The sequence below is a fragment of the Hylobates moloch genome, unplaced genomic scaffold, assembly GCF_009828535.3.
Source record: "Hylobates moloch isolate HMO894 unplaced genomic scaffold, HMol_V3 SCAFFOLD_19, whole genome shotgun sequence".
In the NCBI taxonomy this organism is placed as follows: domain Eukaryota; kingdom Metazoa; phylum Chordata; class Mammalia; order Primates; family Hylobatidae; genus Hylobates; species Hylobates moloch.
The window spans coordinates 19,464,870-19,472,284 of record NW_026652294.1 but is presented as its reverse complement, the minus strand read 5'-3'; positions in this window follow the sequence as shown (position 1 = coordinate 19,472,284).

Here is a 7,415-nt window from a genome sequence, read left to right as displayed (position 1 = left end):
GCAGTGGTGCGATCTTGGCTCACTGCAAGCTCCACCTCCTGGGTTCATGCCATTCTCCTGCCTCAGCCTCCTGAGTAGCTGGGACTACAGGTGTCTGCCACCACGCCTGGCTAATTTTTTGTATTTTTTGTAGAAACAGGGTTTCACCATGTTAGCCAGGATGGTCTTGATCTCTTGACCTCGTGATCCGCCTGCCTCAGCCTCCCAAAATGCTGGGATTACAGGCGTGAGCCACTGCGCCCGGCCCTCGCAGGGCTTTTCATTGTGGTTCTGGGCCCCTGGACTGTTGCTGCCTGTGTAGAGGACAGCCCCACTCCACCCCCTGCTGTCTGTGCTATCTTGACAGGGGCAGACCTGGCCATGCAGCAGGGCTATGCAGACCCTTGTGGGCCCCGGTTTCCCACTGACATTCTCTTCCCAAAGGCCCTGGCACAGCGCTGAGCACCTGGGCTCTCAAAACTGCAGCTCCAGGCAGATTTGTGAGCAGGTTGCTCATCAGAACTCCAGCTCTGGGCCACTTGGTGCTTGGGTTGGGAGAGGCAGATGTGGGGTGGAGGACAGGGAGAGATAGGAAACCGCTGTGCTGGGGATGGTTCCCTTGGGGGTTGGCCCTGGCCACAGCCTCCTCTGTATTTTGCTGGGGACCTAAGGCCCCATCTACACCTCCTTTCCTCTTGCAGAGAAAGCCCCCAGATCTCAACTTTCTCGTGGGAATCATAAGAGGTATGAGACCCAGGGTTTTTTCAGTCTCTCCCCAGCTACAGTCCACATATTTCTCCCACATACGTTTGGGGGTCAAAAGACCCTTCTTCAGAACCCTAAATCCACCCAGTTTATACTTGTTCCTGGGCTTATGTCATCCTAGTCAGAACCTGGGAAGATGCCACCATACCTAGAGGAGGCCATGAGGCTGTCACATCTAACAGAATCTGATATGACCTGCTGATGCTCTCTACTGTATCTGACACTTGAAGTAGAATTGAGGCCCAGGCATTGTCATCTGCTTTCTTTACTAAATTATGCCAAGCCACTGGAAAAGTTACTGCACAAATTACGTTTTTCGTATATATCTGTTGAATGAATGAACCTCAACCAGAACCTCTCCAGATATCTGAGTGAGCCTGGGGCCCCTCCTTCAGGACCCAAGGGACCCCTGTTCTGTCTGTGTCAAGGACAAAGACCACTTAGAAGGAATCGCAGACATCCTTTACAAATGCAAAAACAGATTTGCTTTCTGTGTGCTTTTCCAAACAGAGGGATATAGGCCATTGAGACAGGATGCCCAGAGCTCCTTTGAAGGGAAAGAAAATAATAAATGTGAACCATAGCCTGCCCAGCAGCCTTTTCACAGAGCCAGGCACTCGGGACCTGCTTGCCATGCCTTAGGCCATTTAGTTCCTACAAGAACCCTATGAGGTTCATCTCACTACTTCACTTTACAAAGGAGCAAACAGGCTCAGAGGACTTCGGTGACATCCTCAAGACACAGCTAGTCGGAGACAGTCACCACTGTGAGTTCGAGGGGATGGACATTCACCTGGTAAACAGTTCCTCCATGAAGTCTGGCACGGTGATAAAGTCCCAGGAGGGGCCCAGACAGGTGGCATAGGAGGAGATAGTTCTACCCAGAAAGGCTGGAACCAGGGCCTTCACCAGCTTCTCCCCTGTACCTATCTGGAATGTTCACACCCTGTAAGTCTCATTTTCATACTCGGGTGACAAGGAGAGACGTCATTGACAACACCATGAACCACCAGACGACTGGGATCTGGAGCTCACACAAGGAATCCCCAACCCTTCGGGGACTTGTGGATGTGGAGAACATGGGTGCCCATGGGGGAAAAGGTTCTATACTTTCAAAGTAAAATTTGACATAAAAGTGGAGAATAGGGCTGGGTGCAGTGGCTCACACCTGTAATCCCAGCACTTTGGGAGGCTGAGGTAGGCGGATCACAAGGTCAGGAGTTCAAGACCAGCCTGGCCAATATGGTGAAACCCCATCTCTACTAAATACAAAAATTAGCTGGACATGGTGGCATGCGCCTGTAGTCCTAGCTACTCAAGAGGCTGAGGCAGAAGAATCGCTTGAACCCAAGAGTTGGAGGTTACAGTGAGCCGAGATTGCACCACTGGACTCCAGCCTGGGTGAAAGAGCAACACTCAAAAAAAAAAAAAAAAAAGAATAATGAAAAGATTAGTGCCTTCAAGGCATCGTCACGGTGTTTGTCAGCTGTGAAGCAGTGGCACCTGCTGTATTAGTAGCCTACAAGAGCATCATCCCAGTGAGTCCTCAAAAATCATCCTCATGGTAGAAATGACGAGATGCAGGCTTTTGGATGTCAAATGGCCATGCAGCAGCACCTGGGTCAGAACTGAGCACCTTCCTGGCCGGGCGTGGTGGCTCATGCATGTAATCCCAGCACTTTGGGAGGCCGAGGTGGGTGGATCACGAGGTCAGGAGATTGAGACCATCCTGGCTAACACGGTGAAACCTTGTCTCTACTAAAAGTACAGAAAATTAGCCGGGTGTGGTGGCAGGCGCGTGTAGTCGCAGCTACTTGGGAGGCTGAGGCAGGAGAATGGTGTGGACCCGGGAGGCGGAGCTTGCAGTGAGCCGAGGTCACACCACTGCCCTCCAGCCTGGATGACAGAGCAAGACTCCATCTCAAAAAAAAAAAAAAAAAAGAACTGAGCACCTTCCAGAGGGAGGGCTACATGAAATCTCCTCTAGGCCACCTGAAGCTCCACTTCTGATAAGGAGGGAAAGGGCCTGGGGAGGCCTCATCCCCTCCTCATTTTAGAGACAGTGCACAGGACAAGACGCTCTAGAAGAACCCTTTGACTTAAAGGAATATAATTGGATTTCATCCTTTAACATGAAAGGGAGTCTGGAGAAACAGCTAAGGCCATTTCAGCCCTTGGCAGGGGGAAAATGCCAGAAGACTTCAAGGTGGGAGAAAGCCTATCACAAGGCCCAGGATCTGAGAGGAGACTCACTTCTTCCAGGTCCCATCCCCTATGCTCCTTCCGTCCATAAGACCTACTCAAAGGCCCCACTGGGCTTCTGACCACTCACCAACCCCCCTGTTCTTAGCTGTTCATAGCAACTTCTCACCTGTTCCAAATTATGCAAAAAGAGTGCCCCCTCATCACCCTGGGAAGACCTGGAGGCAACTAAGGCCCTAGGTTTGAGGAGACAGTGCTGGGCCAAACCTTGATCTTACCAGTTCTGTGACCCTAGAGAAGTTTTCTGGTGTTTTGGGGCCTCCCCAGCCCTGCAACATGCACAATGGGGTTATGCTGGCATCTCCTTCCTAGTGAACTCCTCAGGTGTGTTTGAGATAAATCTTATAAAACTCATTGGTGTCGCCTGTAGATATTGCACACACTTAGAGATGGAAGAATTTCAAGAAGGAGTGAAGGGTGAGTGGTAGCATGGAATACAACTCCAATGGGTCTGGGGTCCACAATGTGATCTCGAGAAAGGCACTTTTGCTCTGGGCCTTGTTTTCCACGCTGCACCAGTAGAGGTTGAGATTAAATGAAATTCAGCCATCATCATCCTCTAACATTGCACTTTCCAGTGCCTTCTGATTCGAGTTAGAACCAGACCCTGTACCTCATCTCAGCCTATGGTGGGCAGCATCCACAAAGGCTCACAGCACTGAGGGTTTAGTGATGCCCTTCTGAATAGAATACAACACAGATGATAGGATAGCACTTCTGTGCTAGTTCAGGCTGTTAGAACAAAGAACCATAGCCTGGGGAGCTCATCAAAGACAGAATTGTATTTCTCCCAGTTCTGGAGGCTGGAAGTTGGATATCAGGGTGCCAGCTTGGTTGGGCCCTGGTGAGGACTGTCTTCTGAGTGGCAGACTGCAGACTTCAGGTTGTGTCTTCGTCTGGCAGAGAGGGGGGGAAGAGCTCTCTGGGGTTCCTTTTAATAAGCCAGCAATCCCAATCATGCAGGCTCCATCCTCAGGACCTCATTACCTCCCACCTCCTGATACCATGAGATTGAGGGTTAGAATTTCAACATATAAACATAGAATCAGGCATGGTGGCTGAAACCTAGAATCTCAGCACTTTGGGAGGCCAAGGTGAGAGGATTGCCTGAGCCCAGGAGTTTGAGAGCAACATGGGCAAAATAGGGAGCCCCTGTCCCTACAAACTAAAAAAATATATATTAGCTGAAAATGGTGGCACATTTCTGTGGTCCCAGTTGGGAGGCTAGGACAGAAGAACCACTTGAGCCTGGGAGGTGGGTGCTGCAGTGAGATATGATGGCCCTGCTGCATTCCAGTCCGGGTGTCAAAGCAAGACTCTGTCTCCAAACAAGTGAATACATTTGGAGTGGGGAGCATTCGGCTCACCATTCCTTGCCTAGGCCTCCTCATCTTCCCAGCCTCTGGTAACCACTATTGAACTTTCTGCTTCTAGGAGATAAATTTTTTGGATTCTGCCTGCCTGAGATCATGCAGTGTAGATCTCGGTCGTTTCATAGTTTACCTAATGTCCTCCTGGCTGCAGAGATGATAGGATTTCCTGGAGTGTTATGGCTGAAGAGTATTTCATTATACACACACACACACACACACGGCATTTTCTTTATCCCTTCACCTGAGGATGGACAGATAGGTTTATTCTGTACCTTGGCTGTCGTGACTAGTGTTTCAGTCACCATGGGAAGGCAGATATCTCTTTTGAACACGAGGATTTCACTTGCTTTAAAGGTATACCAGTGGTAGGACTGCTAGCTGAAACAGTAGTTGTATTTAGTATTTTGAGGAACTTCCAACTGTTTTTCACAGCGTGTAGAGTGATTTAATTCCTACCCATAGTGTATGAGAGTTTTCTTTTCTGCACGTCTGCACTGGCCGTCCCCTTCAAAAATTATTGCTTTTGTTTTGGTAATATGCTTTTTTTTTTTGAGATGGAGTCTCACCCTGTCACCCAGGCTGGAGTGCAATGGCATGATCTCGGCTCACTGCAACCTCCACCTCCTGGGTTCAAGCGATTCTCCTGCCTCAGCCTCTTGAGTAGCTGGATTACAGGCACGTGGTACCACATCTGGCTAATTTTTTGTATCTTTAGTAGAGATGAGGTTTCACCACGTTGACCAGGCTGGTCTCGAACTCCTGACCTCATGATCCACCCACCTTGGCCTCCCAAAATGCTGGGGTTACAGGCATAAGCCACCACACCCGGCCTGGTAGTATGCATTTTTAGTGAAATAAAATAGTAACTGTGATTTTGATTTATGTTTTTTGTGAGAATTAGTGATTGTGAGAAACTTTTCATTTGTGTCAATTTCATGTCTTCTTTTCAGACAGGGTCTATTCAGGTCCTTTAGGATTGGGTATTTGAGGTTGCAGGGGTTTTTCATTTTGTTGTTGATACTGTTTATTTCACCTTAGTCGTGTCGGTTTGTTGTACGTGTTAGATGAGAATCTGTTTCAGAGAGAGAATTTTCTTCCAAAATTCTCTCTCAGTTTTTGGGGTGCCTTGACTCTTGGTTCATTGTTTCCTTTGCACTGTAGAAATCCTGAAGTTTTACCTAGTCCCACATATTTATATTTGCATACTTTAGTGGTAATTTTTTATGCACCTATTTCCAATCCCTTATCATCCCCCGCTCTTCCCCCAAGCTCTAGTAACCGCTGTTGCACTGTCTAGGTCTTTGAGATCAAGTTGTTTTTTTTTTTAGATTCTGTATGAGTGAGATAATACAAGGTTTGTCTTTCTTTGCCTGGCTCATTTCATTTACCGTCACATCCTCCAGGTACAACCACAGGGCTCCCCATGAGGTGATGTCATTGAATTTTCCTGGCTGAAGAGTCATCCATCGTGTACACACATGGGAGTTTATTTTTTCATTTGCATATGGAAGGTGGGTTGATTCATTTCCCTGACTCCTGTGAATAGTGCTGCAGTCCACCACCTCTCTCTTTCATGTACCAATTTCATGTGGGTTGCATGTATACCTAGCAGTACAATTGCTAGCAGAAATGGTCATTGTAGTTTTAATATTTGGAGGAAGCCTCACGTTGTTTCTGTAGTGTATGTATTAGTTTACTTCCCCAACAAGTGTGGAGAAGCGTTCCCCCTCTCTAAAATCCACACTGGCCAGGTGCTGTGGCTCATGCCTGTGATCCCAGCACTTTGGGAGGATGAGGCGGGTGGATAACCTGAGGTCAGGAGTTCAAGACCAGCCTGACCAACATGGTGAAACCCCGTCTCTACTAAAAATACAAAAAAAAAAAAAAAATGAGCCGGGCGTGGTGGCAGGCGCCTGTAATCCCAGCTACTCAGGAGGCTGAGGCAGGAGAATCACTTGACCCCAGGAGGTGGAGGTTGCCGTGAGCCGAGATTGTGCCATTGCACTCCAGCCTGGGCAACAAGAGCAAAACTCCGTCATAAAAAAGGGAAAGGAGAGGAGAGGAGAGGCAAGGAGAGCAGAGGAGGGAAAGAAGGAAGAAGGATATCCACACCAGCATTTGTCTTTCTTTTTATGTTTTTTTAAATCTTTTTTTGTAACACTCATTTCAACTAAAGAGAGATGATATCTGAGTGTGGTTTTGACCTACATTTTTCTCATGATTACTGATGCTCGCCAAGTTACTGTGTACTTGTTCTCAATTTTATGTCAAAGACTAGGTGAAGGGACCTGAAGACATGAGATTGAGGCACAGGGAAAAGCAAAGATTCTCTGCATCACTGATCCTCATGATAATGTAGATCAAGACCACACTCAGATGCCGCCTCACTACAGTTAGAACGAACGAATATTACCGAAACTGTATGGCAATTTCACTGCCATTGTGTACATGCATATAACTGGAGGGTTGGAGGGATGTTTTGATCTGTATATATGTAGCACGAGGATGAAATTACAGCATTTGGCATCTCTGTGACCTTCTATAATTATTTCTCTGTGAAGAGAACATTCAGAATCCTATTTTCCAGCTAATTTTTTTCTAATGCAAAACATTTTAATAGGTTGTCAAATATGCAGTTTTTAGAATTATGTAAATATCACTTATAAAAATTGGCATATCATGGCTGGGCACGGTGGCTCATGCCTGTAATCCCAGCACTTTGGTAGGCTGAGGTGGGCGGATCACAAGGTCAGGACCATCCTGGCTAACACGGTGAAATCCCGTCTCTACTAAAAATACAAAAAATTAGCTGGGCGTGGTGGCAGGCACCTGTAGTCCCAGCTACTCGGGAGGCTGAGGCAGGAGAATGGTGTGAACCCGGGAGGCAGAGCTTGCAGTGAGCCGAAATTACGCCACTGCACTCTAGCCTGGGTGACAGAGTGAGACTCCATCTCAAAAACAAAAAACAAAAAACAAAAAAAACTCTAAAGACATTTATACATTTAAACCAAAGTAATTGTGACTAGACTAAATACA